At 35.2% G+C, this 17,418-nt stretch overlaps 1 protein-coding gene across 5 annotated transcripts in view; it reads left to right on the top strand.

Moving 5' to 3' along the window:
- Positions 1-4,201: 4,201 nt before the first annotated feature.
- The window catches only part of LOC145675788 (uncharacterized), a 40,059-nt gene continuing 26,842 nt past the window's right edge, over positions 4,202-17,418 (top strand). For 2 of the 5 annotated variants that reach the window (XM_081746487.1, XM_081746486.1), the window contains exons 1-3: positions 4,205-4,337; positions 14,476-14,566; positions 14,930-15,213. The gene's annotated coding sequence lies outside the window, so the exon portion shown is untranslated. Of the gene's footprint in view, positions 4,338-14,475; positions 14,567-14,929; positions 15,214-17,418 lie in introns of all 5 variants that reach the window. The other 3 variants (XM_081746488.1, XM_081746489.1, XM_081746490.1) reach the window with 3 other exon arrangements.

The following is a 17,418-nucleotide window of genomic DNA, read 5'->3' as shown; positions in this document are numbered from 1 at the left end:
AACATCCACCAGCATAAAGAAAATTGTCAATGGCTATCGTCTTGTTCGACGACTTGATGTGTAATCTGTACATTTTTTGTCTAGAGTATCCCACTCCGCCTTTACTCGTTATAAAATATGAGTATTTCAGGTTTTCCAGTGTCTGGGTCATTATTTGATGTGTGGTGCAAGACGTGCCACAAGGTGAGACACAAAACTGCTAATAATCAGTAGATAACGAAAGACAACTGAACAGCAAAATACTCGCGTAACTACTATAGTACGTCTGTGAGACCGCTCGACCCCTCCAGCGCCGCGTACAGGGGATCAATTATAACACGAACTTCACAATACGTAACCATTTGCTAGACAGGGAGGTAGACGAAAAGATCCACTTGTAGTAGGGAGACTGTGGAAAATATAATGATACGAAAAGTAGCAGCGGTCTGTGAGACGGTCCATAGTACTTACGGGTTAATGCTAGCAGCCCGCCCCATTTTTTCCACACTGACCTAACACTAATTCGAGCTTACTACGACACAGTGACCCGCCAGACTGATCATCACTCAGCACCTACAACGAAGAATTTAACTGCTAGTGTTTCGAAGGATAGGTAGAGCTGTCGGCGGAAAACGAGTTTTACACGGGAATGACTTATCATACAGTATTCAGTACTTAGTCCTGTATATGTATACCAAGTTTTATGCCGATCATCGCGTTCTTACCGAAACATGTCTCTTGTTAGAAAAAAATCATATGACTAGTTATATAAAATGCAGTCAACGAATTTTAACTTTTTTAACCTCCAAATTGTTTAAAATCTAGAAGTATATCATAATAAATGAAAATAAAGTAATTTGTCATACTTTTCTTATAATTTGGAAAATAAAATAAAGAAATGGAAATAAAATCCTTCCCGGAAATTGATATGCAAGAGAACAACCCGGGAATATTCCGGGTTTTTATTTTCCTTTCCACCGGAAACATTCCCACTGCCTATCACTACTCTTGAATGAGTTGACATTGGTAAAAGTTCACATTTTACGAATACAATAAACGAAAAAAATAACTAGTGCAATTTAATTGACGGTGGAAAATAATAATGATATCAAAACAAAAGTACAAAGAAAACACAGCAACCACTTTTCGTTCATTGTTACGCATATTATTATTATTATTATTATTATTATTATTATTATTATTATTATTATTATTTATAATAATAATAATAATAATAAAAATAATAATAAAGTCAGTGGGAGCTCATGCCTTCAACAAGTATACAACAGTGACTTTAAACACATTATACATATTCAATGGTCTTTGTTAGGTCGGGCTTTATATTTGTGAAGAAGAAGAACTAATTTTTTCAATAAACAATTATTCCGTATCATATTAAAACCTGATCGTATATTTGATTGCAAGTACCGTCTATAATTGCCGGGAGAGTATCCTTGAAATATCGAGTAGAGTGGCCGTTATGGCGAGTGCATCGTGCTTGGTGTGTCCTGTGATGACGAGAGTTGTGTGGGGTTTTCTATACATATTTACTACACTTACACACTTTTTTTTACCCTTACCACGTTCATACATTCTTTTCTTTTTTCTACACTTTTTCCCAGTCATTTTACACTCCTCACTTTTCTCTACCTCTTGTTCTGTTGAACTTGGCCTTCAGCCCCCTTTATCTGTTCGAAATTCTCTCCTTATTCTGACCTTTTCCTATTGTACCATACTTCTCTCCAAAAAATCACAGAAGAAACAATTAAAGAGAAAGCGCAGGGAAAGTGGCATGAAGAAGGTGTCAAGAAGAGCAGTTAGAAAGGAATATACACATATAAAAGGCGTTATGAGAAAATAAATTATATGAACAATGATTTGCGAAGCATTTTACTTTTCAAAGCTAGTTCAGGGAGCCTTGAAACAGGGGTAAGATTGAAAAAAATTAAAGAAGTGAACGAAAAATGTCAATTATGTTTTAAAGATGAAACATTAGAACACTTATTGTTAAAATGTGAAGAAACCCTAAAAGTCAGGGAAAAATGGAAATGGATCGATGAAATGAAAAAGGAACGAAATTTGGTTAAATTAACTTGGAGGCTAGGCTTTAATGTAAATGGAAGGGAACTAAGTGAGAAAGAAATAGAAAAAAACAAAGAACTTCTTGAATTTTGGTGGGAAAAAATGGAAAACTTTAAATGAGAAAGAGCAGTACTTACTTTTTCTTTTTTTCTTTTTTTCAGGAACCAAAGTTCCGAATAGAAGGAAGGAACATACCTTGAACCTGAACCTGAAATTTGACTTTTTCCCGATTGCGACACTTCTTTTTTCACTTATTTTCGCTTTATCATACTTAGTACTTTTTATCTGTTTTATGACTTTGTACACACCTTGTTACTTTTTATCATTTTTAAACTATTCTAATCTTTACATTTTACACGTTTAATTACCTTTCTAGATTGCTGATATTCTTGTTCAATACAGTGATAATGATACTATGCAAAACTTTTGTGATGTTTACTACAAACAAACAATCAATTGTCGAGAGAACAATCGGTGATGGCAATTCCTTCAGGGCCGTTTTCCCTTCACAATTTCCCTTTCCCGGACAAAATTTCCCTTCATCCAATCCCTTCATGTACTGCATTTAGTAAATGTATTTTTAATCGTTTTCCCTTCCACTCCCTCTCCCCAATCTTATAACCACATACAAGCAGATACCTGACAGCCTTTCTTTGAACTTACGCAGAATTTGAACTTGATTTGTTGTTTAGGTATCTAAGGCGTCACAATAGTGAGGGGAAAGGATATGGAAAGGTGTAGGCCAGGACCTATGTTAAAGGTGCAATCTCTGCATTTGCATGGTGTGACTGAGGAAAAACCCTATAAATACCTCGGCCAGGACGGACAACCTAAATCAATCATAAAAAATGTAAAAAAATATTATGTAAATTTAATTTTTATCCTAGATATCATGATAGATTTTAATATTAATGTAACCTAAGGTACAAAGACAATATTAAGTATATATTTGGCATGCACTTACTTAAGAACAGCACTCCAATATTTACTGAAACGAATACGAACAGTTACAAAGAAAACTTTAGCTGCTACTCTCTTTGGCTGTACACGAGGAATGTTCGTAAACACAATACAAAGATTAGAGATGCGGAATTCTTAAGAATTTATAATTCTGTACGCACATTCACCAGAAAATTTGTAATCTTACACAAAGACACATACACTAATGACCCAATATTCGCCCCTATATACATATTTACATTCACGACACGCAGATGTTCTTCTCTTACATCGATTAATCCTCTTCACAATCAATTTTCTCGTTGGGAAAAATATCTTCTGATTGGGAAAACTAAACTGTTATAATAGTTGGAGTGATAATTTAATCGAGAAATATTTCTTCTTATTGCACTGCATTTAATTCAACAATGGGAAGATTAATTTTGATAGAAGATTTTAAATAAGCATTGTTGTAATGTTTCAAATTTAACTGAATATGTTGATCGATGTGCAATGTTGATAAATATTAACGAATGCAAAGCAAGATAACTTGTGAGAATTTATGTGAAATATGTGCAACGGATTATGTTTGGAACAAATAGGATATTGAATTCATACTGAATTATAATGTGATTAATCAGATGCGTAAATATATCTATCAATCTATAAATGATTGAAGAGAGGTTCAAATTTCCTTGCAATATTGAGAGATTACAAGCAATTTCCCCTTTTTCCTTTTCTCCAAAATGTACTCGAAATTTCCCTGCGCCAAGGTAAATTTCCCTTCAATTGGCATCACTGAGAGCAATTGTGTTGTGGCTGATCTAGGAGAATAAGAGGAAGAAGAAGAAGATTGGAAATATAAAGTTCCTTTTGTGAACATACTTGTAAATCATTTCATTAACACTGGCAACGTGAAATATAAGGGGAGTATAAGAACAGTGTTAAATTCTTATTATATTTCAATTCACAATGGCTGGTAAGGCGTGTGTTAAGTTGGAATTGATGTGCAAAGAAGAAATTGCTTATGACTTACCTCATGATGATCCGCTCGAAGGGAGAGGGTGGACATACGAACTAATGAATGACAATAAAGAGTTAATATTATCTACAACGGAAGGAGAGGTATCAGTGGACAAGGATACAGCTATGTGCTCTTTGGATGTGAAACTAAACGTTGATAGGGTGAAACCAGAATTAGCACTAAAAGAAGATCCTGCATTTGAAAGTAATATAGAAACGCTAAGAAAAATAGTGGTTCAGGAGACTTGCGCGTCGTATTCTAATGACTCCCAACAATTAACAACAAAAAGTTTAAATTCAGTTGGGGCAGAAAGGTAATGTTCAATTTTTCATTAACTAACTGACTCAGATTGATAATACGGTTACATGGTCTCGGAAATTTTGTTGGTTAAAAGCAATACTTCACGAGAAATATTTACGTATGGGTGATATCATGAACATAAGTTAGTAGCCTACAATTTGGAAATGACATGGCACACATAGACTAGCTGTATACCAAATAAAAATAATAACAAGAATGATACCATCCGTACAATTCTTATGTAGTTCATATCTTGATAAAGTTATTATTTCTTTATTTTTGGTTACACATTTCTCACTAATTGTTCCACATATTTAAAATATGGGTGCTCGACTATATTGTTTTATTTATATAGAAACTTATGTAAAATAACAAATAATGAGAATGGTAATTATCCTACAATTTTACAAATGTAAACCTGTAATGTATTATATTCGCACATAAACTATGCACGTGTGTGATTTTATTTAGGATTTAGCTCAAATGGGTCTAGCCTCATTTTACCTGCTGGCTTCGAGAGACATAAGCAAAATACAAGATAAAGAAATCAGTCCATTTCATAGCTCCACTCATATTTTCAAGGTAGTCGACTTTTTATATTCCCAGGAATCATTTCTAAGGTATGGGCTTCCATTTCTCAATATGGGATCACTTTAGGGGCTTAGTGAACGTACATGATATATGAATTATTGTAAAAACAACGCTAACCAGCATGTGCTAGATGGACGGTAAAATAAGATTGCTATGGAGATTAGGGCATTACGCAGAATGTGTCTAAACGAGGATAGCGCAAAATTCTGTATTTAGGATAACTTTCATGTCTTACGTATTGAATGTGATCTTGTACGGATCTAAGTATTTTATAGGTAACATCCTGAAATGCTTTCTTGGCTTGTATATTTGTGTTCCAAAGTAACACTATACATTAGGGAAGTAACTTTTTACTTATATGGATCCCTTCATTCCCAAACATTATTATACTTCCGTGTTCTGATTTGCCACATTGAATTTTGATTCTTCATTTCGCTTACAGTGGTTACTAGCTACAGTAACGCGGGGATACTTTACACATCCGGCATTTCTTCCCACAAAATATGAAAAGAGTTTCAGAGTCCTCTGTAGGTAAAACCATGAACTGTATACACGAAGTTTCAACAACCCTCTAGGATAGAACATGTAACTTTATTTTGGCGTTAATGTTGAGGGTCAGCATCAGTTCTAATTACAGGGAAGGTTTGTTGTTGTAGTTGTATGGAAAGCAGTCACTGTAAAGACCGCCAAATTTTAAAAGAATTTCCGTCAATATTAAGTCATTTTCGTTACATTATACAACGTAACTTGCATTATACAACTTAACTAATAACCGTTTGAACAATTTGATAAAAATAAATCAGTTAAACGGCGGTTAAGCCCTATGCAGCGCCATTCTGTGCGTCATTAGTTGAAAACACAGGTTGTAGGTCATTCATAAAAAATACAGATTAATGAATTGGTTCCTAAAACCAACGGCGCTGACAACCTCCTACAGTTGAAGCTTGCAGGGTCGCAGTGTCCCTGACGATTCGAATGAATTGCTTCTACCCTAACACCTTACATACCACCCTGGTTGCATGCCTTTGGCATTCAAGTCATGACACATCCGGGTTAGTTTCCCAACCCCAATTGGGCTGTCAATATTCAGGCCTTGAGGAGGCATTTTAGGAAAATAAATATAATGAGAAGGACGACAAGAAATATACCCTGGGAGGAGATTTACTGCCCCGCCTTTTAATTTATCAATCTTTTAATCATTAGTATTACCTCAGGCCCGCTCATACCTACAAAATTGGTAGGTTTACAAATGTAACCTTTTAAAGAGCGCTAGCTAATACTTGTGTGTGGCTTAGTAGCAATTGCCCTTATCTTTATCGAGAATAAAGTCACATCCGAGAGCATTTGTCACAATAGTGAAACACAAGATAACAGTAATATTAACTTGTTCATTAAATATTAATGTTGCTCAGGGCCTTCTCGTACGTAGCAATCTTAATATGTTCTCATAACATAAACCTCAGTTTTACCATATACAGCCTTACTGTCGTAGGCACTCCGTACTATCGATACATCATAGTATCCGGTGTTTATCGTAGTAAAGGTTACCGTGGAATCGTAAGCGGGCTTCCCTTTTTTTTCTCGAGACCGGTTTATGATTCCCGGCACAAGAATACAAGAGTTATTTTGAAACATCAAAAAGAATAACATTTAATTTGCTTTCTTTAAATCCAAATCAAAACTAATTATTATATTAAAATCTAAAATCCGAACATTAATTTTATTACTATTATACTTTTCTCTAATTATGCCAAACATTCAAAGTTAGAACAAAATTTTGAAATTTTATTCAATTGCCGAATCTGCACATTAGCTGGGACACAATCAGAGGTCGCACTGGTTTCATCACTTTAATTTTATAACGAAAGTAGGGATGTCCCTAGGGGATGAACTATATTTTAACTTTCAACTCTTCTTAACTTATAATATCGCTTTCTCTGAAGTCAAGTAACTTCAGGTATCATTAGTCACATTGAATGCACATTGACGTTTCATAGTAGACTGCATATATATATCGAACGACGAACAAATCAACGAGCAACTTTATCAAATTCAAGGTTATTGAAAATTACTTTCAATATTATACTTAATTGTGTTTAACTTACAGTATTTTGACGGGGGCTTGATCTTACATTACAAATTTCGCATATTTTCTCATTATACAATCACAACATCAGATGAAAAAATTCACTATCGGAAGAGCACATTTTCTTAATAACCCAAAATTTTAACTGTATGATTAATTTTAGCTATTACTAGTATTTCTCTAATTATGTTCGTAATTATCTCTAATTGCCTAACATGTCTCTAAATGCTTGATTGTTTGGGGACAGCTAAATGTTAATATAAACATAAAGAAGAATGATTAAAAACTCAAACATAATTTGATAATAAAATTTTATTATGAAGTATGGTTCCCAAAACTGGAAAGACCTAAAAAAAATACAAAACTTAAACATCCTAATAAGAATTCGATACTGAAAGTCAGCATCCAAAACGGGATAGCTATACTTTTCAAAAGTGGTGCGGCATTATTACAATTTCGAAGTCCGAAATCGCGTTCTAAATCAATTACCTGTTTAAAATTTCCAATGCTGTCCTTCCTCTCCTTTCCACATTCATCTTTCATCTCCAAACGCTGTAAGGAAACCAAAAGCATGGCATCTAAGTGAACGTACCTGATTGTAGAGCGATATTGATGGTTTCTTGGACTGTTGCGTTAGTGGCGGTGGGCACACACTTTGATTCTGAAAAGTAACCTCCGAAATTCTGGGAAATAATCAAAAAATTAACAATAATCCTTTTTTCATAATCTAAAGGTTTAAAAGTTCAAATTCGGTATTTCTGATTTCTCATCTCTTCCGGGGTTTAGCCCGAGTTCGGGCGAAGTTCACGCTTTTTTTGTGCTTAGATTTCAATTTTCCATCTGTGCCGCTTACGCTTGTAAGGTGTAATTTAGCACGTTTGTGTGTACTTTTCCAGCTAGTTTGTTTAATTTCGGAACTTTTCTCCTTTTTACAGCGTATTTACTAAACTTCTACGTAATGACACGCCTTCCTTTACGACGTTTGGATTTACGCTGCATTGCGATATCTGCCATAAATTTCTTTTAGGTTTGCGCTTACTATTACTATATTTTGTCATGTAGTTTACTATACAATGTTCGTACGTGTTTTCGCTTAAGCTTTTTTGTGCTCTTCGGAGTCGATGTATACTTTTTCCGCATGTTTTATTTGAAATAACCTTGCCTACAGCTCGACTTTAATTTGCATGTAGTTCGTCTTTGACCGAGTTTAGTGCGTTCCGAAATACTCTTACCAAAGCACTTTCCTTTTATTCTCAACTTATTTCCTACTGCACGCCTAATGTGTGGTTGTGCGTGCTGAGAATACGCTGTACGTGGAGGTCGATGAACATTGTTTTCATCATGAGCAACCAACTTGTCTACATTTTGAGTAGCACTACACTTAAATTTTCGCTCTTTACAATTTTGCAATAGTGAAGTACTAGGTTGAAAATTCAAACATTTCGGCAACTGAAAATTAATAAATGTTGTACTGATATGATCACGTCTGCTCATTTTAATTCTAATTATTATGCTCCTCGAAATCGAGTTTACGTTAATAATGAATTACGAAAACTCAAATGGGTATCATTGGCCATCTTATTTTTCTTCTTAACCTTGGTGTTACATTTCGGTTCTATAACGGAAATATACTTTCGACTGCGCGTGCTTTATTGGAAGTGTTACTTTTACGCCTGTTTACGGTAAACATTTCTGACCGATATATTATGTACGAGACCTCCACTACGTAAAACACAATTCGCTTGGCCAGTCTATTGTGAATTTGAAATCGTTTCCTTCTACAATACTCAAAGCTGATAAAGCCGGAATGGATTTGCAGCACTAAAATGCAACTTACGTTAGATTACACTGTTACAAACAAATTTGAATTTGTTAAGTCGCGCAAAACCATTTGCCTGCGACACAAAACCGACAACACTGTAACTTCGTTATCACACAAAATCATCAATTGAACTCTCAAGCCTTCCCTGGCTTTTTCGAGAGGGCGGATACGCGCAACCTGAACGCTACCTCTTATCATGTATGAAACATCGGTATCCCTTGCCGGCAAAACAATTACATTAGAAACAATTGTCTGCAGGTCCGCGTAACGATTCTTCTTTTTCGCTATCTCTACACTGCATATTTCCTTTTCCTGACTGTGATCGACTTTTTGGTTTATTTGGCACATATCTTTCACAACTTGGGCCGGCTCGAATTCAAGAGTATTTACGGTTTCTTTTCCGCCTTGCACTCTGTTATTTTGTTGGTTTTCCTACACTCAAACTGTGCCGTTCGCATGTATTCATAGAACACAGTGAGACCTTTCTTTCATTCCCCGACACTATTTTTAAACTCAGTAGTTACTGAATCAACATTATTGGCCGCGTTAACTAATTCAGAGCGTACTTCAGTTAAGGAGTTATTGGCTACTTTGATATTATTACATAAATTGTCTGCTTTGGCATTCAATTTGCTCTTTCCTACGCTCCCAAAACGTTTCTATTACAGGCTGTTGAAGTTCACCTACTGTGTCACGTACTTTTTGTCCTAGACATCCAATATTCGTTACCATTTTCGAGCAATGGTTTCTAATTGTTTCTCTAATTCCTCTGTCAACATTGCTTGAAATTGTTGTAAAAAACTAGCCTCTATATTGATATGAATTACGAGCAACTAATTCAAAGTACAAAAATATAAATGTCTGAGTTTAATACGAAAATAAGAAACATGCACTTAAAACATGAAACACTAAGAATTTTGATATTACGACCATTAACAACCAATCCTTCTTTTCACAACTCAGGTTTTACTTTGCGAAGTGCTTCAATATAAAATTAACACAGATGTAAACTAGTACCATACATAAAATATTTTCTATAACTATTCTACCAGGCCTTGATTCCATTTTGTACTAATACACAATAACACACTCAGCAAGGCCATGTGATAATATTTGAAAAACAGTATCACGTGACAGTTTCTACACAATAACAGTGTCTTCATCAGACTTCCACTCCTTCTGGCTGCTGGGGTTGGTCATCACTTATATATACTGTCTGGAGATTAATTTTAATTAGGTTCCGCCCCTTCTTTAAAAAGTAACAATTGTCTGGCTTTCACTTTTCTTTTTTAGCTGCACACGTGTCCAATTAAAGGTTTACTTTTTTCCGCTGGATGCGTCCTGTTCTCTAATTACCCTTATTTTCCTTGTTATTTTGTTTCTCTTTCTTCCTTTTTATTCCTTCTTCTTTAAGCAGAATCCTCTCCCACTCCTTATTTATCGAGAATCCTGCATTCCAGTTCATCACCTTGCCTCCTGCTTTCATAATTTCTCTGGCTTCCTTCCATTTTCTCACCAAAGTCCTTTTCTCTACTTCTATGACCTCTGCTCCTTCCCACCCTATCCTGTGGTTTGTTTCTTTCTGATGCTTGTATATCGCATTGTTGTCCATTTTCAATCTTACATCATCCTGGTGCTGTTTAATCCTTTTTTTGCATTTTTTTTTGTTTCTCCTATGTAAATTTTGTTACACTCCTCGCATCCTACTCTATATATTACTCCCCCTTGATCTTTGTTCGCTATTGCTTTTCTCTTTTTTCTTCTGACTAGCTCAATTATTCTGCTTCCTCTTTTCCTGTACGTCCTAATTCCTGCTTTCTAAAACATTCTCTATATGTTCTTATTTTGTTTGCACAGTTATTGTGTTGAAACTGTCACGTGATTGTTTTTTTTTACATATTATCACATAGCCTTGCTCAGTGTGTTATTGTGTATTAGTATTAAAAAATTTATTCATAAATGCACAGGAAGGTGCATAGTGTAAAACATGTATGTATGTGTGTATACGCAATCAGCTGTTTGCTATCCACTCACATCTCCATAGAATTAAAAATCAACAAGAAAAATTTTTATGAGCTACATTAATCTCTCTGTTGCTCTCAAGGTCAAAACTTGTTTACTTAACTTACATGAAAAATCTTCATTAATTACTTCTTCTTTTTATCTATCCCTCAGCTTTATTATCAATTAATTGTGTTCGCCGTGGATCTGATGGAAATTGACTGTCGACACTAGGGTAATCAGATTCAAAACTCAACACGTTATCTGGGGGGCGCGGTGGCTCAGTGGTAGAGCGTTCACCTCTGGTGCTTGGGATCCCGGGTTCGATCCCAGCCCCCGCCAAGTGAACTTTGTGGTGGTCAAACACCGTGCTCGTGGGTTTTCTCGGGGTTCTCCCGTTTCCTCCCACTTTCTTCATTCCACCATTTCACTCATCTCTCATCATCACCGTCTCCTTTAGCCTAACCGGCATAACCGTGGGACGTAAAACTCAAAGATTTCATTTTTTTTCAACACGTTATCTGTATAACTTATGGTATTGTATAAGCAGTTGCAGGAAGATTGCTATAATTTAATCCAGAAAACGGTCGCCATGTGGTTGAAATCGTGTTTTTTGTTAGTTGTTAGATTCTTGTAAATATAATCGTAACCTTCACGTTGATTTTCGTCTTTTTCCCAAGATTTGTCACTTGTTTATTGCATTTATCCCAGCTTTGCTACGGCAGTGTGACGTAATATTGAGGTCTCGAATATTCAGTAATAATAATAATAATAATAATGGTATAGGTAAAAAATTCCGTATGAGGACACATTGTATTAAAGCCTTTAAAATAACCCGTAGCGTATGTCATAAGTTACAAAATAGTCTGGATTGGAGAGAAGTATCAGGACCAACAGCACATACCCTCTCGATACATTCCTGCAACTAGCTACAAGTTATAATGGAAAGTTTCCCTACAACTAGCTAAATGTTATAAAGGAAAGTTAAATGTTATAATGGAAAGTTTCGAGGTAGTTTTCGTGTAGAATGTAGGGATTTTGAACTCACAAAAGCCGTAATTAAATTTTTTTTAAAGTAATTGTTGTGCTGGCTAAGTTACAGAAGATGTCGAATAGTGATGGGCGGTGGGAAGGAATTTAAAAAATGGGAATATTTCCGGTTTTTTCCCTGGTCTATAAATTCCTGGGAAGGAATTTATTTCCATTTCTTTACTTTCTCTTCCAAATTATAAGAACAAGATGACTAATTACATTATTTTAATATATTATGATTTACTTCAAGGTTTTAAAGAATTTGGGGGTTAAAAAATTTGAAATTATTTGACGGTACGTTATATAACTAATATTATAAGTTTTTAAGTTCCATTTCCATTTGCACTAAAAAGTAAGGTAATTGTTTCGAATTAGGGGACCAAAATTAGCAAAATGTAGGATGATTTACTGAAGAAATGAGTTGATAGTGATGATAAAGAAAGTATCGAACACATTTTTTTTAGGGCAGTAGACGATTTATACAAAACGGTTAGGTAGTGGAAGTGATTTATCTGAGAAAAGAAAGTGAATTGTTGGTAACGAAGATAGAAAACAAAGTGCCATGCGGGACTCTAACCCACCTTCATTCGCTAACGCACGCTTTGCAACGCTGTCTGAATTTAATGTTGGTAACGTAATTTAACGTATGAAACCATAAAACAAAGGCATCGAAATAGAATATGGCAAAAAAGTAGTTGCAAATCTGTCCCCCAACGCTAAAGAGCTGCCAAAATTAGCAAAGTACTAATATACAAATGATGAAAAGGAACCATTTTGTAAAGTAATTTAGAATTATATAGAAATAGAGATAAAGTACTATTAGTAAACCCTGAACCACCATTAGTAATAGACGTCGGTCTGTCTCCTCTCTCTGACTCGAATTTCTGAAGGAGTAGTTGGGCTTCTTTTACATGTGAATTAACATATGGAATATCGAGAAATAGGTAGAATGAAAGGTCGTGTATGGTAATGTTACGTGCTAAAACATAAAGATAAGTAAGTATCCTACAAATTTTGAGAACATAAATATGTATGCGCAAATGTTGATAAATTGGTGAGACATGTATTATGATTTACTTCTAGGTTTTAAAGAATTTGGAGGTTAAAAAAATTAAAATTATTTGACGATACTTTTTGACGAATTATTATATAACTAATAATATGATTCTTTAAGTTCCATTTCCATTTGCACTAAAAAGTGCGGTAATTGTTTAGTATTGGGGGGCCAAAACTAGCAAACAGTAGGATGATTTACGGAAGAAATGAGTAGATAGTGATGTTCAAATAAAGAAAGTATCTAACACTTTTTTTTTAGGGCAGTAGGGGATTTATACAAAACGGAAAGGTAAGTGGAAGTGATTTATGTGAAAAAAGAAATTGAATTCTTGGTAACGAATATGGAAAACAACGTGCCATGCAGGGCCCTAACCCGCCTTCATTCGCTAACGCTCGCTCTGCAGTGCTGTCTGAATTTAAAGTTGGAAACGTAATTTAACGTATGAAGCCATAAAACAACCGCATCGGAATAGAATATCGCAGAAAAGTAGGTGCAAAAGATGGCCCCCAATGCTAAAGAACTGCCAAAATTAGCAAAATACTAATTTACAAATGATGAAAAGTAATCATTTTGTAAAGTAATTTAGAATTATATAGAAAAAAAGATGAAGTACTATTAATTAACACCGAACCACCATTAGTAATAGACGTCGGACTCTCTGACTCGAATTTCTGAAGAGGTACTCGGACTTCTTTTACATATGAATTAACGTATGGAATTTCGAGAAATAGGTAGAATGAAAGGTCATGTATAGCAATGTTACGTGCTAAAATATAAAGATAAGTATCTTGCAAATTTTGTGAACATAAATCTGTATGCGCAAATGTTGATAAATTGCTGAGACATGTATCTTCTAGCATTAACCCAATCTAATTGGTTTATAACATTTATAAATTTAATCCGCCTTTTGCAGCCATTTTGATGTTTGATTAGCGTCATACTAAAAGCCGGACTACTACAAGAAACAAATGTTAGTGAAACTCTTTAGTATGGCACTAATCACACGTCAGAACGACTGCATAAGGCCCAATGTGTTTATAATATCAGTAATAGAGTCAAGTTGAGCAAATCTACTTACATATAAATTTAAACTGTTACTAGATAATTTACTATATAATTTTATCACACATATTTAATTCATAGAACATGTTGTAAATAAATATACATTTATGCGTACTCTCTAAATATAAAAAAGTGTTAATAAAGTAACACAGTACCGTTCAGAATATATGAATTTTAAAGAATCCTCTGTGGACAACAGTAATAATATGCTGTAATATAAAAATTAATTCAACTTTGAAATCATAATATAGTAATAGAATGCAATTTTATTTCTGATTGTACTTAAATTCCCGGATAAATTCCCATTTTGGGAATCTTCCCGGGAATATTCCCGAAAAATATCTTCCCGGGAATTTACCCATCACTATATACCACCAGTTACAGTATCAGATTTAATTTCTTGGGGACACACTCGAAGGGTGGATACATTTTATTTGAGGGGGGTTATACTGAAAAGGTTAATTTCACATTATTTGCGCCATATTAATATATACTACCAGTCTGGGTTGCAGGTATAGCCTACGGGTAGCGCCCGCCTTCTTGGCCCCCTTTGGCAATGTTACTTGTACCAGATTTGAATAACAACTCCAGGTAAGGAAAGTTCTATTAATATTTTATTTTGTTTAAGAGATGTTAGATTAAAACTAAAATATTGTTGTATTAAAAGATGTTTCGATGTGCACAATAGCTAACATTGTTAACATATAATGGTAATCAAATGTACGAAAATGTCATGTTCTGTAATATATAAAACAAAATCCTAAACAACGTTTTTGATAACGTATAACGTCATTAAATGTACTTTATTCTAATTTGAACGTTTTGGAACCTAAAAGTCTTAAGGCTATAATGTGTCGAGCTTTTGATAGTAAACATTTGCAGGTGCATATGGTGCAACGATTGTCAAGGTCAACTGCGCAAACGCACTGAGCAAGCATTTAATATTCATTTCAGTGAACTGCAAGATAACGGTGAAAGTAGCAATTAAGGTGAAGCAAAGCACAATATGTCACGGAGTGAAGTGTGGAAATACTTTGAACGTGCCGAGACTAGAGAAGAAGCTAAATTCTTCTTGTGTTAAAAAGTACTTAGATGCAAAGAAGGATCGACAAGTGCTTTATTATCGCACTTGAGAACTAAACACATGTCTTGCATTAATAAAGTGATTGCACGTAACACTCAATCAGAAGATGATGACGATTCTGGAATCTCTGGTTCTACAAAACACATCACGTTAGGTAAGAAGATTTAAACACTTTTCTTTCTTATGTAATTTGATTCAAGGGATACATACCGTCGTGTGTTTTATCATGTAATATTTCATTTAATATTTAACTTTCGTTATTTTGGACATGCGTTTAGTGGCTAACAAGCTTGCCTACGGCACGCGTGGATTCGGTTCCCGGTGGGATACAGTTCAACGGAGGAAGTGGTTCAGGTTCCATTATAATCAGTAAGTCCAAGTCTCCTTTAGTCGTCATGGCATAACCGTGGGGCGGTAAACTGAAACAAACCAAAACTTTCGTTATTTTATTTTACCTTAAAAGTGGCTTTGCAAACACAAATCAAACAAATCTTATGAAAACATAGTATTTTCACATAATTTTTATGTGAATAATAATATCAAAATAGCTGAATTTACCACTTATAAGACAAGGGTGCAGTTAAGTCACCGTAGTTTCCATAAAGCTTCCTTTGATTTGTTTTCTTCTGCCTTGAGATTTCTTTCCTAGCAACTTGAGAGGGCGTTATTTCTTCCTTGTGATATCCAGCGCTTAACGTACGGGAGGGGTTGCGGACAATGGCGGATCATTAATATTTATTGTAATTACAGATGACACACTTCCAACCGATAGCGCGTTTCTAGTTGGCGTGACAACATTATTCATTACACTGAAACTCCTCTCACACTCAGCATTGCTGACTGGTTTCGTTTGCACACACTGCATTAGTACCTTCATCCTACCCAAGACCTTCCTGCCTCCACTATCCTTAAAGTCGAGATAAATTTGAATAGTTTCTCGAAAACACACACACACACAAAAAAAAAAACAATTCACACAATTCTTTAAAGTCTTGTTCGTTATAATCAACATTAATATTTTCCGGCCAGTACTCAGGGTAAATAATTTTCATCATTTCGGAGTACACAGTGTCCTTCTCAGTCAAGCACCTTCTGTTCATAGAACTGTCCTTTGTTAATTTCCGAAGCGTTGTTTTTACTGCCACTCATTTTCAAGGGAACTTCTTCAAAATATTTATTTTTTATGGCTCTCTGTACTTCTCTCAAGTACATGCCTCCTCTCTCTTTGTGAGCCTTAAACACCTCGATTGTTCTGTATATGAGCTTGTTTGCCTTCGGTAGGACTATCGTCTTTTCTTGCAAGGACTCTTGAAAGCTAGAAAGCTCACACAAAACAGTAGAAGAAAGAACTTCTTAGTTTCTGTCACTATCCGCTCCCTCCTCCCCCAAGGATTTTATACCTCAGCTATAGCCCCTGTTGAAAACAAATAGAAAAAATAAAACCACCAGCAGCGATCGGAGAGAAAAGAACCTTGTTTCTGCTATTTTTTCACTCCCCGGTTGCCTCAATAATGCACTTGAATTTTTCATTAATGTGAGCCACCGAGCTACCGTAACAGTGACAAAGGAAAGTTAAAGTACGGATTTTATCAACATTATTTCAGATGCGGAGAAAATTTTTAAAAAAGCAACGACAAAGATCCGGGACTGAGCCCAGGCAACCAAAGAAGTACCGGGGCTGAGCCCCGGTGGGCCCCGGGAGGGACACTTTTGGATGGTACACTTTTGCCGTAAATTTCCATATGGGTGTACCATTCAGAAGTGTTCCTTACTGTACATAAAAGTTTGAGGCTTCTTATATTGTTATAGCCCTGTGCATACTAACTAGGGTTGCCAACAGCCCGTTATTATATATTGCGGTTATTTTTATTAAGGTCAGTGACCAGTACACACTATAAACTTCTTACTACTGATGAGCAAATGCAAGACCAAGACCAAGACCGGGGTGGTCTGGGTCTTGCAGATCGAGTCTTGGTCTTGGTCTTGCACTGGAACCTTTGGTCTTGGTCTTGGTCTTGCACACCCAGTCTTGATCTTGGTCTTGGTCTTGCATGCAAGAGTCTTGCAAGTCTTGCATTTAAGAAATCTTATGGTTTTCATAGGTAAATTTTACTATAGATATAAGGGATAATAAACTCTACAATGCACCAGTAGTAACGGAAATACAATGTATGTTTCTAAATGTAATATAATTTCACGTCGTGTAAGTATGATGATAGTGTACAACATAGCTGATGACCTTCATTTTTTTAATGGGTGCCACGCTTCGTTACTTATAAAATATGCCTAAATAACAACGTTTCGTAATCTGTTTATATTTTTTAAGAGATTCAACACTCCACTGGTTCCCAAATCCCTG

Source organism: Thermobia domestica, chromosome 18 (genome assembly GCF_964235325.1).
Source record: "Thermobia domestica chromosome 18, izTheDome1.hap1.1, whole genome shotgun sequence".
Taxonomy (NCBI): Eukaryota; Metazoa; Arthropoda; class Insecta; order Zygentoma; family Lepismatidae; genus Thermobia; species Thermobia domestica.
This window is presented reverse-complemented; position numbering and strand designations above follow the sequence as displayed.